At 38.8% G+C, this 19,772-nt stretch overlaps 1 long non-coding RNA gene across 4 annotated transcripts; it reads left to right on the top strand.

The window, feature by feature from the left end:
- Positions 1 to 236: 236 nt before the first annotated feature.
- LOC109262103 (uncharacterized) lies at positions 237 to 19,092 on the top strand. 4 transcript variants are annotated; one of them, XR_002077642.2, is made up of 4 exons: positions 237 to 402; positions 1,143 to 1,260; positions 2,415 to 2,496; positions 18,957 to 19,092. It is a non-coding gene; the product is annotated as an uncharacterized LOC109262103 (long non-coding RNA). The 4 variants fall into 4 exon arrangements; XR_002077641.2 differs by lacking the exon at positions 18,957 to 19,092 and adding an exon at positions 8,168 to 9,149; XR_002077640.2 differs by lacking the exon at positions 18,957 to 19,092 and adding an exon at positions 2,594 to 3,273.
- Positions 19,093 to 19,772: the final 680 nt, after the last annotated feature.

The raw sequence follows: 19,772 nt of genomic DNA, 5'->3' as shown, positions 1-19,772 counted from the left end.
TTATTATAGAAATATTCCAGTTGACAAAGAGTGCTAGTGAATAGACGGCAGGGACTTCTGGACTTTAATCAACCACAATCACTGGCAGAGTTCAGAATTAATTTCCTAACCATGAATCACCTGCAGACAATGAATCACGTTCTAGAGAATTTTGCCAAGCAAAACAAGCCATCATGCCCTGTACAACTTTTGAGGACAGGGCCATGGAAACTTATTTGACTAGCATAGTTGAAATAATGAAAAGAAAAGAGTACTAGAGAATAGTGGAACAAGCTATCAAATAGCGTCTGGTGACTTTCAGCTTCACAAAGGGGAATCAAGAGTTCAGCATGAAAACATTCTCTGAAATGGTCTACTCATTGGTTGGATTTTCTTCTTAAATTGTAGCTAATGAGAATCAAGGTAAGAATTCTTTGCTGATATTTTTTTTGGTTATGAAACATTCTACACATCATAGCACAAACGCTAGAACATTTCCATCCAATCTTTAACCAAAGAATTAGAAACTTTTTCTTTAATTTCTGGTTCATACACAGTCTCTCTATGAAAGGAGAGTAACAGGGGGAATTAAATGTACAGATAACTCAGATGAAAAAACACTTTTGAATGAAATAGCCAAGTCACTTATGTACTTAAATTATTGGTGTGATTGCCTCGGCTTTCCATTTTCTCTTCCAGAGAAACAAACATAGAACCTACAATTTTATTTGTTTCTAGGCATTATTAAAAAACTGAGATAAATTGTAGTTGCAAGACATGCCACAAAATATTTAGCATTTTATATAATATCGTCAAAATGGAATTGATTGTTGAAAAGGAAATATTTTTATTGTCAAATTTAAACAAAGTTAATTTCAAGCTATATCAACAAGTAAACCATATACAATAGTAAAAAATAAAATGGCCAACACGAGATATTTGACATGCATGCCATTACAAATAAATCATGCATGCCATTGCAAAGAAGATAAAGAATAAATAGGAAATTCTTATCTAGAAAGAATAGTAAGTAATAAGAATGTGTGAACACGATAGACAAATATCAAAAACTCAAAGACTGGACAATATCCATGTTCATAAACTGGTTTGGATTTTTTTATTGATTGATAGATTATTAACATCAGATAAATTTGCCTTTATAGATTCATCCAATTTTGGCATATGAGGGAAAAAAAAGAAGCAAGATTCATGTCATATGGCACAGAATGAAATAATTTTCCAGACGGGCAATCAATATTTCATTTTAGACCATGAAAACAGGTAAATCGAACTATAAAGTATCCATTGTCAGCCACTTTAGCCAGGTGAATGGAACACATTAACCATTATTATTATTAAGTGAAGCTAGCTGGAATTTTCATCTTTGACTTGTGTACTCTGTTTTTCACAGTGTGTTGCTTTCAGACTTTCTAATCATTCCCTCTCACTTACTGATTCCCTTGGCACCTGGGCTTACAATTCTCTTCCTTTCCAAGGGTTCCGTTATCATCCTGAGTGCCTGGAAAGACTGTGTTCAACCCAAAGAAACCCTTAGCTCTCTGTATGTTGGCCTCATCTCCAGTAACTTACTTTTTTGTGCAGTGCCCTCAGGCTCCCACCACCAAGTTGGGGTTTTTTAATATATGTATATATTTTAATGTTCATTTATTTTTGAGAGAGAGACAGAGCATGAGCAGGGGAGGGGCAGAGAGAGAGGGAGACACAGAATCCGAAACAGGCTCCAGGTTCTGAGCTGTCAGCACAGAGCCTGACGCAGGGCTCAAACTCAGGACCTGTCAGATCATAAACTGAGCCAAAGTTGGATGCTTAACCGACCAAGCCACCCAGGTGCCCCTTAATATATATTTTTTAATTTTACTTATTTATTTTGAAAGAGAATGAGAGGGAGGGAGGGAGAGGGTCAGAAAGAGAGGGAGAGAGAGAGAGAATCCTAAGCAGGTTCTACACTGTCAGTGTGTGTGTGTGTGTGTGTGCGCGTGTGTGTGTGTGTGTGTATTTTAGACACCCACCACCAAGTTGTAAATGTGGAACCTTAATTTTTACCTGAAACTACTCCAGCTCTTAAATTGTAAATTTGCACTACATAATTATTTAACCAAGAATTCTTATTTTCTGACTGTTGTTTAATTATTTCTAATATTTTAGTCTTTAGTCTCATGGTATAGCCATTAAATAGTTTTGAGAGCACTCTTGGTACCTTATATTGTTCTCAACACTGGATTTCCTTGGGGAAAGCGAGAAGTCAAAAGATGCCTGCTGTCATGAAGCTTACTCTCAAAACCCTTAACCCTGCTTCATTCTCTTGATCAGTTCTCCCACATCCCCCTTTCCTACACAGCTTAAGTCCCATGATCCATCATTTCAACTACTCTGTTTTTAATATCCTAACTTATTTTCCCATCATCTACTGGCAGAAGCCCAAGGCTAGGAGACTCCAGCCACCTCCCTTCTCAGCGTATTTACATCAGTGGCTGACCATACATCGGAGGAAATCAGGTAACTGCAGATAAATGTCACAATAAATTCATGGTCTCCACAACAGTAAGGGGGCCCTCACCATTTCTAAGAAATCCCTTTTTCTATGTTTCCTCAGCTCTTTTTCAAGATCCTTTGGTACTTATTTCAAACAAACAAGCAAGTGTAATAATGCTGGCATCCAGGACAAGCAGTTTCAAAGGCACCCTGAAAACAACTCTAAATTCATGTTGTGACTAACAGATCAGGGTGATGATTATCAACACAGGACATCTGAAAGCATCCTTCTTTAACCAGTCAGGCCTCAGGTATTGAGGCAAGTAGAAATGTTCTGGGCCTTGGCTGAGGTGGACCAACCGTATCTTTGCCTTGCTGTTCAACATTTTGTTGGGCCTAACTTTAAAATTCAGCTTACGATCAGCAAGAATAGTGAAAGGAGGAAGCTTCCCAGTGTTAGGCACCGAAAAAAAGATTGCGGCCTGACCAGCCGTTGTAGCAAAAGGCGATTAAGGGTGTTCCAAAACTTAGTGGGGCCTTAGACAGTTATTAGACATTTTTTGGCTTTGGTTTTCTGTAAAATGTACACAGTAGACCAATTTAAGAGGCTTGTTGTGAGAAATGAATGGAAGAATATGTGTAGAGTTTAGGATATTACCTGGTCCCTCTTAAGCCCTGAGATAAATATTAGCTATTAGTTGCTGATCCCATTTCCATCTATAATTGTGGCTCCACCTCTCTTCTTACTACCACACCAAATTTCTGTAAAATCCTGCCAGTGTTTGTAATCTCCATTTCCTCATCTCTTCATACCCACAATTTCTTTGGACCTGTCCTCATTGAGGTCATCAGCGGCCTCCTTGATACTAAATGCCCAGAATTCTCCCTCCGGGCTTTTACTTGTTTTTTTTTTTTTTTTTTTGTTTTGTTCTGTTTTTTGTGTTTTTGTTTTTATGTTTATGTTTGAGAGAGACAGCGCACCAGCGGGGGAGGGGCAGAAGAGGGAGACACAGAATCTGAAGCAGGCTCCAGGCTCTGAGTTGTCAGCACAGAGCCTGACGTGAAGCTCCAAGCTAGGAGATCATGACCTGAGCTGAAGTCAGATGCGTAACCGACCGAGCCACCCAGGCCTCTACTTTGTTGATCTCTTAGCATCACTTGACACTTGACCGCTCTCTTCCCACTATTTATGAAGAGGCACACCCCTTGATTTCCTCTAATTTTTTAAGTTACAATTATAATCCTCTTTTTCATGATTCTAGTCTGCCTATTTTTTCAATATTGGTGTTCTGGAAGATTCTATCACAGGGTCTTTCTTTCCTCATTCTACATGCTTTTCCCTGGTATATCTAATGTCGTCTCACAAGATTTCCATGTCTATTCTTTAGGGTGAAGACTAAGCTATTGCAAAAAAAAAAAAAAAAAGAGTGATGTAAAGAATGAGGTTTACCTCGCTCTCACCTAAGAGTCAAGGTGTACGTGATCCAGGACGGCAGCAACTTTGCCCTACACAGTCACTTAGAGACCCAGCTTCTCTTATCCTGCTATTCTGAATCTCAGCACCATCTGGCTAGTCATTGTCTGCTGTTTGAAGCTAGGTTTCTACTAAGTTTAGGGTCTTCAGGAAAGAGAAAGGAAACAAGGAAGGTCAGGGGCATGAACTACTCTATAAACAAATGGCATGAAGTTGCAAACATTGCATCTATTCACATTTCCCTGGCAAGAATGTGGTCAAATGGGCACACAACTCCATGGTGACAGCTGGCAAATGTGGACTTTAATTGGGCATAACATCAGGGAAAATGGGGCGTGGAGGGATAGATTTTGATGAACAACTGGAAGTCTCCACCACACTATCTACAAGCCAATAACTAGAAATTCTGTGCTTCAGTGCCTTTCCTTAGCTTCAGATTCAAACATCTAACTGCTTACTGGACAAATCCACTTCAATTTCCTCTTACACTTTAAATGCAGTAAGTTCCAAATAGAATTTATATCTTCTACGTCTCATAATCCCCAAACTCCATTTCAGTGAAAACCAAAACCATTTGTCCTCTCTTGTTTCCTATCACAGCTGTAGAAATATCATGGTTTTTATCACCTTAGTAATGACGGTGCATTATCCTTCATTCTTTCTCTATCATTCTTGACCTCTGCCCTATATCAAATCTATCCCAGTGGCTTAGTGATGCTCTTTAAATATCTCTCAGATCCTCAGATCACTGCTCTTCTACTACCTTGAGTATGTCTCCGGGCTTCATTATTACCCCACTTAAAATTAAAAATATTCTTTATGTTTCTGAATGGATCTGATTCCTCAGTTTAGACAGCAAGAGATCAGATAAAGATATTAGGTTATCTAATCTGTTTTGTACAGTGGTATTCAAAAGTTTGGAAAGTGGAGATTTATTTAAAATCTTATCTGAGTCTCACCCCTGAGTTGAGACACTGTGAGCTCCACTAATGAGAATGTGGATGGAGAGGGAATCTTATATTCTCCACGATGAAGTCCAACTGGTCTTTCTAAAATATAAATCTAATCTTACTATATATGTTAGTTTTCACTTGCTTCCCATTGACATTAGAATAGGGTCCAAATTCTTAGCCTGGCTTAGGAGTCATAGATCTCTAATTTTTACTTCATCTTGCCATGCCCCATGCTGAACTTTTGACTCTAGACATACATAATCTCTTCTGTTTCTTGCACACACCATCTCTCCCTTATCTTGAGGCTTTGCGTATAACATTCTACTTGGCTGGAACTGTCTTCCTTAACCTCTGGCCCTTTACTTGATTAATTTCTAGTCATCTTTCAGATAGCAGCTTGATTATCATGTCTTCCAGGTAGTCGTAGGACCTTCTCTTGCTGATGGGATTCGATACCTTCTGCTATTTGCTCCTTTAGGAGCTGGTGTTTACCCTCTATTACACTTATAAGACTTCGTTATAGTTGTTTTTTGTATTATCTATTTCCCCATTAAAAATGTAAACTCTGTGATTGCAGAGACCATTCTGTTGCATCTGTAGAACTTGGGTCCAGTTAAGAATGTAATAGATGCTCATAAATACTTATTAAATATTCATTTGATGTTTGGGTATATGAATAGTTTGGAATGAGAGTAAAAGCACTTTTACAAAAGCATTTAGTGACAATTCAGAGTTCTTGGCACAATTATAATTAGGATGAATAGATTAGTGTTATTCACTAGAGCACATTTTTATTTAGAAAAATAATTTAATAACACTTTGAGAGTAATGAACTAAAATAAATGATGCCAGGCCAGACATGGAAATGTCTGAATTCTTATTTCCCTTCCTTGTCTGATTCTTCTTGTACACACCACATATATAGGGCTCTTGCTTTCACCCTTCAATGTGGTTCCTTGAGGCCTACTTGGTGAGAGTTACAAGGAGGTAGTGAGTACAGAGACACTAACCTATCAGATGGTCTGACTTTCCATTATGATTCAAACCTCCCTCATGAACGCTTATCTCAGGAAACTGTACTCAGCCATTGTGGCAATCAATCGTGAAGTGTGTCACCAGTGATTACTGATAATAAAATACCAATGCTTATTAGCTCTTTTTATTTGTTTATTAATTAAAGTAGGTCCAATGCCATCTGTATTATAACATCGTTCTTTCCATTTTCTTCATCATTTTTCATTCTGGTGATTTTTTTTTTCTTTTTTTAGTAGAAAAGAAATGATATAGTCTACACCAGAGCTGACATTAACAGTTGGATATGCATGTGATAGATCATCTAGTTACCTGGTTTTAAAAATGGAAGGATGGCTTTCTCTTTCAAGTAAATATGTGCACATTTATACAGAGAATGTGGAATCATCAAGTACGAGTTAAACAAGAGCAAGCTAAAGTTAACACTATCAAGCTAGATGAGGGCAAAAGGGAGACTGTAGCCTAAGAGAAAGACTCAGGACTGAGCAAAGCAAAGGGTGGTATTGTTAGAAGAGAAGGATGGAGTTGTCCTTCTGAAAGCCCGTGGGTCCTAAGGAGCTGCATTGAACTCCTTCAGTCAGGAAGAAGCAGCAATTCCACCAGTGGATTCCAGCACACGGAAGTCCCAGGTAAGCATCTGTTACCTATAAGAAAAGATCTGAACTTTTTGCAAAGGCATTTAGGGGCTTGACTGCCCACCTATCAGTAACATACTAGTCGTTTAGAATTTTGTTTCTAAAACTAATCAGTTATATTTCAAACATAACATTTAGTTCTCCATTCAACTGCTGCTATGCTGCTATATCCAGCTTGTAATTTCAGGCCTCCAGCCTTAAATTAATTTAGGGCACAATTTATGTCCTAAAAGAAAAAGGGTCATTACAAAATGGAATTTGCACAGACTAAGACAGGAGGTTCCAAAGAGAAACTGTCTCAAGGGCCCCTGCCAGCACAGCAAGTGTATATCTAAGAGAAAGGGGAAAAAAAGGCTGCCCTCCTTTAGAGTACCTCTAGCAACTTCATAGAAGCCTCACAGTCTACCTTGACCTGTTCTACCACCTGATCCTACCAGACATCCCCTGTGGCTTTGCAGTTGGAGAAATCTGGAACACAGTCAGGGAGATCTGGTTACACTGGAGGTTGCAAAAGTGTGTGGCATGATAACTACTCTAGAGATTTGATGAAGAAAATTCTCAGTAGTCATGCAGTGACGCAATCAGGTCATGCAGACCCAAACACAGACACAGGCTCTTTCTTAATTGCATTATTCTTGTCTTTGGTTCATTTGCTATGTTTGTTATTGTTCTTGTTGTTCTTATTTGTTTTGTTCTTTTGGAAAGTGAATACTTTAAAAAATATGTTGGTGAGTTACGTACACTTGAAGAAAAACTTCAGAGGACCTCGTGCAATGTCTGAAAGAGCTCTAAGTCTCATTGTTTTTAAAATTTTAAACCTCAGACTTGCTGTCAATGAAGAATCTCTAGTCCATGAACGCAGCAAGCAACTGTTTTTCGTGTTCCTTCACCTCTTCCTCAAATTATGTGTGAAACGATAGCATTGTAGAGCTGGCTACTCCCCAGTGAATCCTATGCTGTCCTAAAGATCATTTTCTACCACCCTGAAGGTTTAACTACAACTACATTTAATTGGCACTGGTGGGCAATTCATCGGGGGCGTTGTGGTGTGACTGTTCAGGAAATATCTGCCTGCTGTAATGCTGGCAAGCTTATTCCTACAAAATCTCACAAGATCACTTGTCGAAACATTTTGTGCTGCAATGTTGATGATATGCCCAGTTCAATCAATCAATCAACAAATATTTATGTTAAATGCCTGTTCTATCACCACTGCTAAGCTGAAACTCCTGCCCTGTTGACCAGTGTGCCCATGGAAATGGTATTCAGGCAAAGGTCAGGGTGATCTTTTTCTGACCCCAGAGGACGCATGCTGTTTCTAAGAGTTGTTTCTAACTCTTCCCAAATGGAAAAACCAATTAATTCACCAACGAATAGTTACAGTTATGTGTGCCCACATTCTTCAGTAGGCTTATATTTCTTCTGGTGTGGTGAAACTCTCAAACCAAGGTCACTCCCTTCTCTCTTTCCTTTCCTCTTTCAATAGCAGTTTGTTACAGTGGCACCTAACATTTCTATAGAATTGTGTAGCTACCAAAGTATTTTTATTCTTAACCTTGCCAACAATACTGAGAGGGTGCCGTTTTTTTCCTCTTTTACAGCTGAAGAATGAAGAGGTTTGGATTTGTCTAACGTCATGGCCAATAGGGAGCATGGGAGCATTCCCTAACTCCAAAGTGACTTTTCCCCAGAACCCCATTTCTCTCTGCCACGTATAAGGCACTGTAATAAGCGAAGGAGTTTAGGAATAGGAGTAAAAATATTAATAAAATATTTTTTAACCTCAGAAATGTAGTATCAAAGGTAACCCAGTGATTTTGTCTCCCTCTACAACAGAACTAAGAGCCTGTGCATTTCAGAATGCTGGCTTCATATCCAAATAGAGATGACCCTAGTCTTTGGGTCTTCCATAGTTGCCTGGCTTCACACGAATCTCACTCGTATAACTCTAGCTGGGGACGGATCCAAACTACATTTCTCAGAGCGATGCTTCTCAACAGCTGCTCATCTAGCTGTACCGAAATGCAGTGTCTGTTTCTTCACCTTTCCCCTGCCCCGGCTGTACAATCATTGCAGTGTGGTTGTTGGCCTGGACCTATCATGCCAGTCAAACAGTGCGTGGTAAGGTCATGATCGAACTTCACGTCACTCAACTCAAAGACATTTTTTTTCTCCATCTTTGACTTGTCGAGAGGCAGAACAGCATAACGGCAAACAAAGTATGGAACTTTAAAGTCATACTGCCTTGGTTTGACTGCTAACTCCTCTATTTACTAGTTGTGTAATCTCAAGCAAGGGATTAACCTCTCTGTGCTTCACTTTCTTCATCTATAAAATAGTACACCATAGTACAGGTGTCAAGATTCAAGGAGTTGATATATAAAAAACCGTGAGAAAATGTCTGATGCATATTAAATGCTACAGATGTTGGGGCGCCTGGGTGGCTTGGTCGGTTAAGCGTCTGACTTTGGCTCAGGTCATGATCTCATGGTCCGTGGGTTCGAGCCCCGCGTTGGGCTCTGTGCTGACAGCTCAGAGCCTGGAGCCTGTTTCGGATTCTGTGTCTCCCTCTCTCTCTGCCCCTCCCCTGTTCATGCTCTGTCTCTCTCTGTCTCAAAGATAAATAAACGTTAAAAAAAATTGTCAAAAAAAAATGCTACAGATGTTAGTTGTTATTATTTATTGTTACCTAAGCTGCTTGACATGTTAACCGTTTTTTTCTTCTTTAGCCCTAATCTTCCATTGATCTCTGTGGCACCATGTTCTCATGATTTTACTCTATCCTTTCCAATAATTTTTCTTACTCACCTGTGTAGACTCTTTCTTTTCTTATTTTTTACTTAACAAAGAGCTGTTTAATTTCTTCAAGTTTCACTTATTCTGTCCATCCTTTTTATTAGTTTTCTATCCTCAGAAATCTCATCAAAATTCACACGTTAGAATACCAAGTTTATTCAAATATACATGCATGACAGATTCTCCCCTAAATTCTCAACTGACATACCTCCCTACCTTCCTGCCATCTCTAATTGTATATCTCATGTACAACTTAAACTCGGTATTTCTACCCAAACTGGTCACATTCTGGCATTCTGGTATTAATAAATATAACCAGAAGTCAATGTGTTATTGAAGTTAGCTGCCAAGAAATCGTGCGGAGCACTCTGTCACCCTCACCTCTAATAACCAATCCATTGTTAAGTCTTAAAGATTATATATCCTTTGATTTAGATATTTCTCACAGCCCATCAATGCTACTACCAAGTCTCACCTGGACTACTGCAATAGATTTCAAAGTGTTCTCTTTTCATTTCTTGGACCCCTGTCTCTCCACTTTCCACACATAAAGTAAAACAGTCTTTTCAAACACGAGGAGATCCTAACATTATCTGCTTAGAGCATCTTGATATCTTTCTTATACTTTTGTAATAAAAGCAAACTTACCCTTTCACTGAGCCCACAAAACCATATCTCAACACCTTTAAGTATCTCACCCTTCCTCTTCTTTCTTACTGCTAAATAACTGACTATTGTTTCATTTCATTAACAGCTTCCTGCTCCCTCTCACTGCAGGACCTTTGCACACACTGGTCCTTCTGCTCTTTCTCTCCTCTTGGCCTCATTAGTGTCTATTCACCTTGACATCTTGGCTGTATCATCACATTCTCAAGGAAACCTTTTCTAATCCTCTTGATTGGATAAACTTCATATTTCTTTGCTCTGTAGAATTTATCATGGTTGTGTTTTTACATTCCTTCATGGATTATGTCTGTCTCATACAGTAGACTGTAAACTCAATGAAACTATGCCTTTGGGGGAAGGTGGCTATTATTTATATTCCTAGGACCTGATTCAGAGATGTTGCTCCAATATATATTGGTTGAAGTAACATAACCCTGGCCGCTCTGAACGCAGCTCTGATTCTATAGCATCATGTCTGGAAGAGCGTGGACCTCATTTTACAGAAGAATTAGCCACCTGAATATAGTATACGTCAGAGACACTGCAGGTTTGGTACCAGACCACCACAATAAAGTAAATATTGCAATAAAGTGAGCCAGATGATTTCTCCGGTTTCCAGTGCATACAAAAGTTATGCTTAAACTACACTGTAATCTATTAAGTATATGATAGCATTAGTTATTAAAACAAAGGCCATACCTTCATTTAAAAATACTTTATTGCTGAAAAAAAATTCTAAGCCTCATCTAAGCTTTCAGTGAGGCATAATCTTTTTGCTGGTGGAGGATTTTGCCTTGACGTTGATCACAGCTGACTGGTCAGGGTGGTGGTTGCATCTAAATGGCATTTAGAATGGTGAATCCTTTCTAAAAACTTTTCATTTTACTTTGCCTAGATCCATCAGAGGTATCACTATCCATGACAGTTATAGCCTTATGAAATGTATTTCTTAAATAATAAGTCTTGAAAGTCAAAATTAGCCTTTGATACATGGGCTATAGAATGGATATTGTGTTAGCAGGCATGAAAACAAGATTAATCTCATTGTACATCTCCATCAGAGCTCTTAGATGACCAGGTGCATTGTCAGTGAGTGGTAATATTTTGAAAGGGATCTTTTTTTCTGAGCAGTAAGTATCAACAGTGGGCTTAAAATATTCAGTAAGCCATGTTGTAAAGAGACATGCTGTCACCCAGGCTTTGTTGTTCCATTTATAGAACATAGGCAAAGTAGATTTAGCATAATAATTCCTAAGGGTCCTAGGATTTCCAGAATGGTCAATGACAGTTGGTTTCAACTTAAAGTCACCAGCTGCATTAGCCCCTAACAAGATAGTCAACCTGTCCTTCGAAGCTATGAAACCAGGCATTAACTTCTCTCTAGCTAGGAAAGTCCTAGATGGCATCTTCTCCCAGTATAAGGCTGTTTCATCTACATTGAAAATCTGTTGTTTAGTGTAGCCACCTTCATAAATTATCTTAGCCAGCTCTCCTGGATAATTTGCTGTAGTTTCTGCATCAGCACTTGCTTCACTGTGCATTTTTATGTTACGGAGACACCTTCTTTCCTTAAACTTCATGAACCAAACTCTGCTAGCTTCAGATTTTTCTTGTGCAGCTTCTTTACCTCTTAGGCTTCATAGAATTGAGGAAGGTTAGGGTCTTGGTCTAAATTAGGCTTTGACTGAAGGAACATGGCGGTTGGTTTGATCTTCTATCCAGACCATTCAAACTTCCTCTCTATCAGCAATAAGGCTGTTTTGTTTTCTCATCATTTGTGCATCACTGCTTAATTCCCTTTAAGATTTTTTCCTTTGTAGGAGCACCTGGGTGACTCAGTCTGTTAAGCGTCTGACTCTCAGTTTCAGTTCAGGTCATGATCTCTTGGTTTCATGAGTTCGAGCCCCACATCAGGCTCTGTGCTGACAGTGCAGAGCTTGTTTGAGATTCTCTCTTTCCCTCTCTCTCTACCCCTCCCCTGCTCACGCTGTCTCTCAACATAAATAAACAAAACTGAAAAAAATATTTAAAAAAAAGAATTTTTCCTTTGCATTCACATGTTGGCTGTTTGATGCAAGGGCTTAGCTTTCAGCCTGTCTCGGCTTTTGACATGCCTTCTTCACTAAGTCCAACCATTTCTAGCTTATGATTTAAATTGAGAGTCATGAAACTCTGCCTTCTGCTTGAACACTTAGAGGGTATTGTAGGATGAAGTGGTCTAATGTCAATATTGTTGTGTCTCAGGGAATAGGGAGGTCTGAGCAGAGGGAGAGAGATGGGGGAACGGCCGGTTGGTGGAGCAATGAGAACATACACAACATTTATGGGTGAAGTTTGCTATTTTGTAGGGGGGCAGTTCGTGGCACCCAAACAATTACAGTAGTAAGATTAAAGATCACTAATCACGGATCGCCATAAAAATATCATAATAATGGAACAGTTGGGAACATTGGAAAATAACCAAAATGTGACAGGGATACAAAGTGAGCAAATGCTGTTGGAAAAATGGTGCCCATCGACTTACTAGACATAAGGTTGCCACCAACCTCTAATTTGTAAAAAACACAGTATCTGTGAAGCACAATAAAATGAAGTATGCCTATATACATATGCTAATTATGGCAGAGTAGCTACTCATTGCACTTAAAACCTGCCCCATTTGCATCGATGTGGTCACAGGGATTGAGGCCAAATGAAGTAGAGTTTTGTTAGGCAGCATCTTAACTTGCTGACTGACACTCAGGCCTGTACGAATAAAGCATTTCAATTCATTTTGTCTTTTTTTTTTTGTTTAATGTTTGCTTATCTATTTTGAGAGAGAAAGAAAGAGAGAGAGAAAGAGTGTGTGTGTGTGTGTGTGAGCAGGGAGAGGGACAGAGAGAGGGACAAAGAGAAATCCCAAGCTGGCTCTGTGCTGTCAGTGCAGAGCTCAACATGGGGCTCTAACCCACAAACAGTGAAATCATGACCTCAGATGAAATCAAGAGTCAGACGCTCAGCCAACTGAGCCACCCCAGTGCCCCCATTTTGTCTTCTTAAGATCTCTGAAGCTGAAATTGTGGGTCCTTGTCTACTCGTGGGCAGTATTACATGACCAAAATGTCACAGAATAATTTTAGTTTTTAGCTGTATCTTATTTGTGCTCTAATGTTTAGCCAGCTTTGGGTTATTCCCCCCACCCCTAAAAAAGGACTATTTTATATTATAATGACTGAACTTAGGCCCTACTGATATTCCCAAGCCATAGTAAGGGAAGGAGCTGGGAATTGCATTATTTTACTTTCAGAAGGGCCAGAACTACCTCAAATTTTAGCTTTTTGGTGACTTCATAGATGAATAACCATGTGGCTGCTTTCACAAAAATCAGAAGAAGAAGTTTGCAGGCCTTTCCTATTCTGCAGCCCCATGCTTGTAAATGTTTAGTAATAAAATAATTATTTTGCAACCTCGATGTTCAAATGTCAGAGACTCCAAATTGATTACACAAACAACATTTGATGACTCTGCTTGATAATTTATTAACAATTAACATTGTAAGATCTGTTTTAAAAAAAATCTGGACAGTTCATTTGAATGGCCACAAGAGAGCAGTAAGAAATTAAAGCTGAGGAAGATGAGTCACAATCACTCTTCATGTATTAGGAAGAACTGAAACAGAGAGCTACTTTTATTCGTTCTTAAGCTTGGAAATATGGTTTAGACTTTCTCATTTTCTAAGCCCGTTAGAAAGGACAGCGTCCATAGCATTGGTAACTGAACTAAAAAGTATCTTGAATTAGGGCTTTTAAGAATCTCAAGTTTATATGTAAAAATAGGGGGAAAAAAAGTACTTTGGGCAAAGGTACATCTTGAAGAGTCATCTGGCCCATCCTTTCACGTTGTGCCAGCCAGATCGAAAGGTATGAAACCCATTTGCAAAGTCCCACAGAAGAGGATCCTGGCGTCCTGTTCTAGAACATGGCCAACTCTTTAAAACGTTAATTACTGGAAAATAATTTTTATGAGTCATCCACCTCTCTTCTGTTGTAATTTAGCTACTATTTCAAATAACATTTTGGAGACCTTGGATCTTTCCCTAAGGTCCATTCTATTTCTTTATATGTCCCCACCCTTCTTTGCCCATAGAAACTTGTGACATTTTTTACTTAAAATTTCAGGTCCTGTGAATTTATAAAATGAATTTAAAAAGCATTATTAACAAAATGACCAGCAATAACCCCAATATATAAGATGCTATGAAAATCGGTCTGCAAAAGAGATTAATGGCCAGTAAAAAAAATAGTCAAAGGGCATGATGAGGCAATTCACAAAAGTAGAGTGTCAGCCAATAAACACACAAAAAGTTGTTCATGCTTAACAGTAAATAAAGAAATGCAAATTAAAATGAGGTACTTTTATATTACTAGATAAGCCCATATTAAAAAGAATTACAATGTCCAGTGTTAACAAGAGAGAAAAGCCATTTGTAAACACTAGAACAGTTTTCATGAGGACAGTCTGAAAATATATATCAACAAAATTTTAAATATGAATTTCCTTTGACCTAGAAATTTCACTGTTAAGAATTAATCCTATGGAAACAATCAGACAAATAGAAGTATACGTTTTAGTAGTAAAAAAGAATTGGGAAAATAAAGATTTAAGTAGTTCCAAAGGGAGAATTGGTTACATAAATTATAGTGTATCCATTCAAACGGATTATTATGTAAATCATTAAAATTACGACAAATCTATATTTATTGGTATCGAAAGCCTGAGGTGTATTTTAAGTTAAAATGAGATTGAAAATATCATAGCATGATTTCATTTAAAAACGAATTGGGAATGACTACATAAATCGGGATGATATGCCCCAAAAAACAATGATCTCTGAGTAATAAACTCACAGACTATTTTTTCTTTCTTCCATAGAACTTCTATAGAGGCTGCTTTTGCATTTATTTGTTTTTAATCAGTTAATACATATTACTAATCAGTAAAAAAAAATAAAATAAAAATAAAAAACATATAAAGCTACTACTATATTGGAGCAAAACCCTTAGGAAACTCAGAATTTGGTTTGGTGAATTTGTAACAAGTTTGAAGTTTACTCTGCACATAGCAAGTTGCAATGAAAACACAACCTAACAAAAAACTATCTACGATTATCTATATTTTCTTAATAATATGAAAGAAAAATACTTAACAACAAGCTCCCAGAGTATAGGCAGGTTGTGTCTATATGCTGCTAATATAACCAGGTGAAAACGAAAAAAAAAAAAAAAAAAAAGCATTCAAATAATTGACTTCATAACATAAATAACCTTGCTTTTCGGAGGAAAAAACAAAACAAAACAAAAACAAAAATAAAAAACAAACAAACAAAAAAACCCTCCTCACCCGTTTTTTCCCTCTTTTTCCCATAAACAAGCCAGTAGCCTGACATGCAAACCATTTTTTCTAGACGTTCTAACTGATCATAGTGTCACTGTTGATTTTTTAGGCCCATATTATTTTATAATTAATATAAGGAAAAGCTTTCAAAAGGGTTTTTGCTGAAGATAGCTTCTGTACAGCTGAAGGTGACCTATGTAAAGACACCTCTCCCTTTACTGCAGACTTGGAAAAGAATGCTGTGTTTCCTGCTCTGACTACCAGTTCTTTATTTTCGACCCTGTTCAAATTACCTCCATGACTTTTAAAACTATCAGCTACTGAATATCTCCTATGAACCTAGTACTAGATTAGACCTCAAAACAAACTGCAAAATAAATATTATCCTCAAAAGACAGCAAGCAGGCTCACAGAGGCTCAGTGCCCTGCCCTGAATGGCACAGACTAGGACGGTAACCCCTGTGCTCTGCCGGCCCCAGAGCGCTTTGTCCTTTTTTTTCCTTTTCCTTATTCTTTTTTTTTTTTTTCACATGGAAGAAGCCCCTTTTCCCAATTGCTTGCTTTTTTCTTCACAGCATTTCCTTAGCCATTTCAAGCCCATTTTCCTCCTACCATTGAACCCTTCCAGATGCACAAAAAAAAGAAAAACGAAAGTCTACAAGGAGCATTTGAAGATTAACATTTCAATGTTTTGTCATTTTCTCCCTGCTTATACTTGCTTGGAATTGAGAGTTGGGCTGCAGTGAATTGCCCTGAATCGCCCTGAGGTATTTGCCCACTTGCCCTACTTTATGGTTCTCAATGGGGAAATGAGAACAGGCATCTTTGCCACTCCTGTTGGTTGGTTGCAACATGACTTCCTCTTAAAAATGCATTTTATCAGGCTGTCTGGGTGGCTCCATCGGTTAAGTGTCCAAGTCTTGGTTTCTGCTCAGGTCATGATACAACAGTTTTGTAAGTTCAAGCCCCAAACCCGGCTCTGCACTGACAGTGCTGAGCCTGCTTGGAATTCTCTCTCTCATTCTCTCTGCCTTTCCCCGACTTATGCTGTCTCTGTGTCTCTCAAAATAAACAAACTTTTTTTAAAAAATGCATTTTATCCTCCCTAAAAAAAGAAAACAAAACTGTGTCATGGATGAGAAAGCAGAAAAGGAAGTTAAGCGCCTCTGCTTTATCCATCGCATCTGAAAATAAGTCTTTAGCTGCCAATCAAATTGTGTTTGATAGGCAGAGCTTCTAAATATCCTCAGCGGTGCAGCTCATGGGATGGCTTAGAAGAGAGGCATTGAAGTTCTGGGTGCACGACAGAGAAAGCATTGCCATAAACGATGAGTATATGCATGGGTCATTTCCAGCCTTCCTTCTGGCTACTTTTGAAAAGGAATGACATCACCATTTCCCGGCCTTTGCTCTCTTTGGTGAAGAGGTTTCTTGAAGTTCTGAGATCTCCTGATTTTTACCACAATCTCTCCCCCACGCCTCTCTTTCCATTCCCAAGGCTTTTGTTTGTGGATGCTTTTAAATAACATGTTGAAAAAAAAAGAAAATAAATTTAAACTTAAAAAAAATCCAAAGGGAACAAAATAGCAAAAAACATTTAAAAAGGGAATGGGCAGGAAGGTAGGGGAGGGAGGGGCAGGGGGAGAGAGGGGGGAGATTAGAATCACAGGTACTTCCTTTACTACTGGCTCACCAGAGCTTTGGGTGAGTCACCTAACTTTAATCCTGTTTTAAAAAGGAGATGTAAGAACACTTCCTTAAAGAAATTCTATATAAGCAGATACAGTAATATGTAAAACCTCACTGAAAGATGTTCCTATAAAAACTCCCATCATAGAGATTTAAGGTATTAACATTAAAACAGGAGGAATGTCACTAATTTTACTTGCTTTATGTTTAGAAAACGTTTTTTTTTTAATTTTTTTTTAACGTTTATTTATTTTTGAGACAGAGAGAGACAGAGTATGAACGGGGGAGGGTCAGAGAGAGGGAGACACAGAATCCGAAACAGGCTCCAGGCTGTCAGCACAGAGCCCGACGCGGGGCTTGAACTCACGGACCGCGAGATCGTGACCTGAGCCGAAGTCGGACGCTTAGCCGACTGAGCCACCCAGGCGACCCGAAAATGGTTTTTTTAGTAGAGTTAATATGTTATGTGGTAATGTGAGGTTGCTCAACTTAATTAAAATAAAATGTCAGATTCCAGTTCTACTAACATTCACAAAGTACCTAGCATGTGTTAGGTTCTCTCTCTAGGGGCTACTAGAAACTAAATGAATTCAGGATAATGAAAACTAGTGAATGTAGGACCCTGACAAGAATTAAGACAACTGTAGAAATGAGGAATGAAAGGATGAGCTCTAAGTTATACTAGAGTATAACTAGAGTTAGACTCTGAAACCAGTCTTGAGCTTTTTCTGGTTAGTGGACTTGGATAAACTCAGTGATTGGTCTTTTGTCTATCCACCCAACAACAAGGATACTGAGAATAAGATAAAGTCCCTTTTCTCTGGAAGCACACATGCCTGCATAGGAAGACAAAAAATAAACTAGTAAGTCAATGAAGCAACAAATAATATTAAAGTGTAGTGAGTGCTGCGAAGGAAATAAAATAGGTAGTTGAAAGAGAATCCCTCGGAGAATTCTTTAGATCAGGAGGCCCAGGAAGAGTTGTCTGAATTGAGTGACAAGAGGGGTCAGCAGAGACCTAATGGTTGAATGAGAAGGAGTCAGCAGTGTGATGAGGCAGGAAAACAGGCTCTCAAGAAGAGGGAACGGCCAGTTCAGAGGCTTCAAGGCAGAACCAGGAAGAAAGCCATTGTGCACGATATGCAGTGTGCAAAGAGAAGGACAGTGGTAAGAATTGAGGTCAAGAAAATGGTACAGCCCAGATCATGTCAGGCATTTGAATACACAGAAAGGAGTTTGGAAGTTGATCAGAGTGCAGTGAGAAGTCATTGGAGGATTCTAGCAAGAGAGAGAAACAACCTTATTTATTTCACTTTGTTTTTTATTAGAGGGAGAGATAGAGGGTGAGCCAGGGAGGGGCAAGGCAGAGAGAGAGGGTGAGAGAGAGAATCTTAAGCAGGCTCCAAGCCCATTATGGAGCTGGACTCAGAGCTCGATCCCAGGACCGTGAGATCCTGACTTGAGCTGAAATCAAGAGTCGGACGCTTAACTGACTGAGCCACTCACACACCCCGACATTCATTTTTGAAAGAAAATCCAGGCTACTCTGTGAGGAAAGGAATGTAGGGGAGCGAGAATGAAAGGCAGGAAAACTGCGTAAGTCAGCTTACATGCTAAGGCAAACTTACGCAAGAAGCTGTGTGAGTCAGGTGAGCAAAGATGGTTCCATGGACCAGATTCATTATATGATATTGCGTAGGACTGGAGGTTTGTAAGGTCTTTGGCAGTGTTCCTCTGAACGATAATCACGTTGTCTCACGAACTGAACTTGTGGTGACAGTCACAATTAAAGCCCAAAACAGATGAGCCACAACTCTCTACTAGAGGAAACTTTTGTTTTCAGTGTATTATGGTCCTCTTCTCCAGCTTGAGAGCATTGTTCCAGAACTCAGAATGTGGATAATATGCTGTCTTCAGTTTCCTCACTGTGACCCCCTTGGATTCGCAATCTCCCCAACCATCGCAGGCAAAGAAGAGAAGGTAGGGTCAATAAGATGCTCATGTTAACACGGAAAATGAGGGGTAAAACTGCTAGCAGAACACAGGTACTAAGTCTGGGCTTCAGTAAGGCTGTAATCAGAACCACATTGCATTGTAACAGGAAATCTGGGCTTCTAAGAACTGCAGAGTGGAGACTTACCAACTGACCTAATCGTGCAAAGAAAATGTCAAAACGCAATAACAGATTTTCATACTCTTGTCTGCCATCAGAGCAGAGGATGGGGCCCCTGCCCAGCATAGATCATGAAGTACACAAATATCCAGGTTCCATGTTTCAGTAAAGAGTTTTGTTTCCATGTGCCAGATATTGTTAAAAACACAAAGAACCTTGTTCATAAACACCAGGCTGTCTCCTGATCCAAAAGCCCGTGTTTATTTGTGTGGTCATTGGCATACATATTTTAAGAATCATGTAAATAATAAAGTCAAACCACTTTATTTGGTAAGAGTGAAATTGATGGCCCAATAATCAGACACATTCGTGTGGGCTGTTGTATCTGCACATATGCGATTGATGAGAAATAGTGACTGTATACATGTGAGAGAATTTATAAAAACATACTTCAAAATTTACAACTTCCTTTAGGGGAAACAAAAGCTTTTCTCCTCTTTGCTTCATGAACGCAATGAGAAAATAGAAATTAAAAAAAAATAACTATAATGGCCATCCATTAGCTATAT

The sequence above is a fragment of the Panthera pardus genome, unplaced genomic scaffold (genome assembly GCF_024362965.1).
Source record: "Panthera pardus isolate Hobbes unplaced genomic scaffold, ASM2436296v1 HiC_scaffold_16, whole genome shotgun sequence".
NCBI lineage: Eukaryota > Metazoa > Chordata > Mammalia > Carnivora > Felidae > Panthera > Panthera pardus.
Note: the sequence above shows the minus strand (reverse complement) of the source record. Positions and strands in the feature narration are given on the sequence as shown.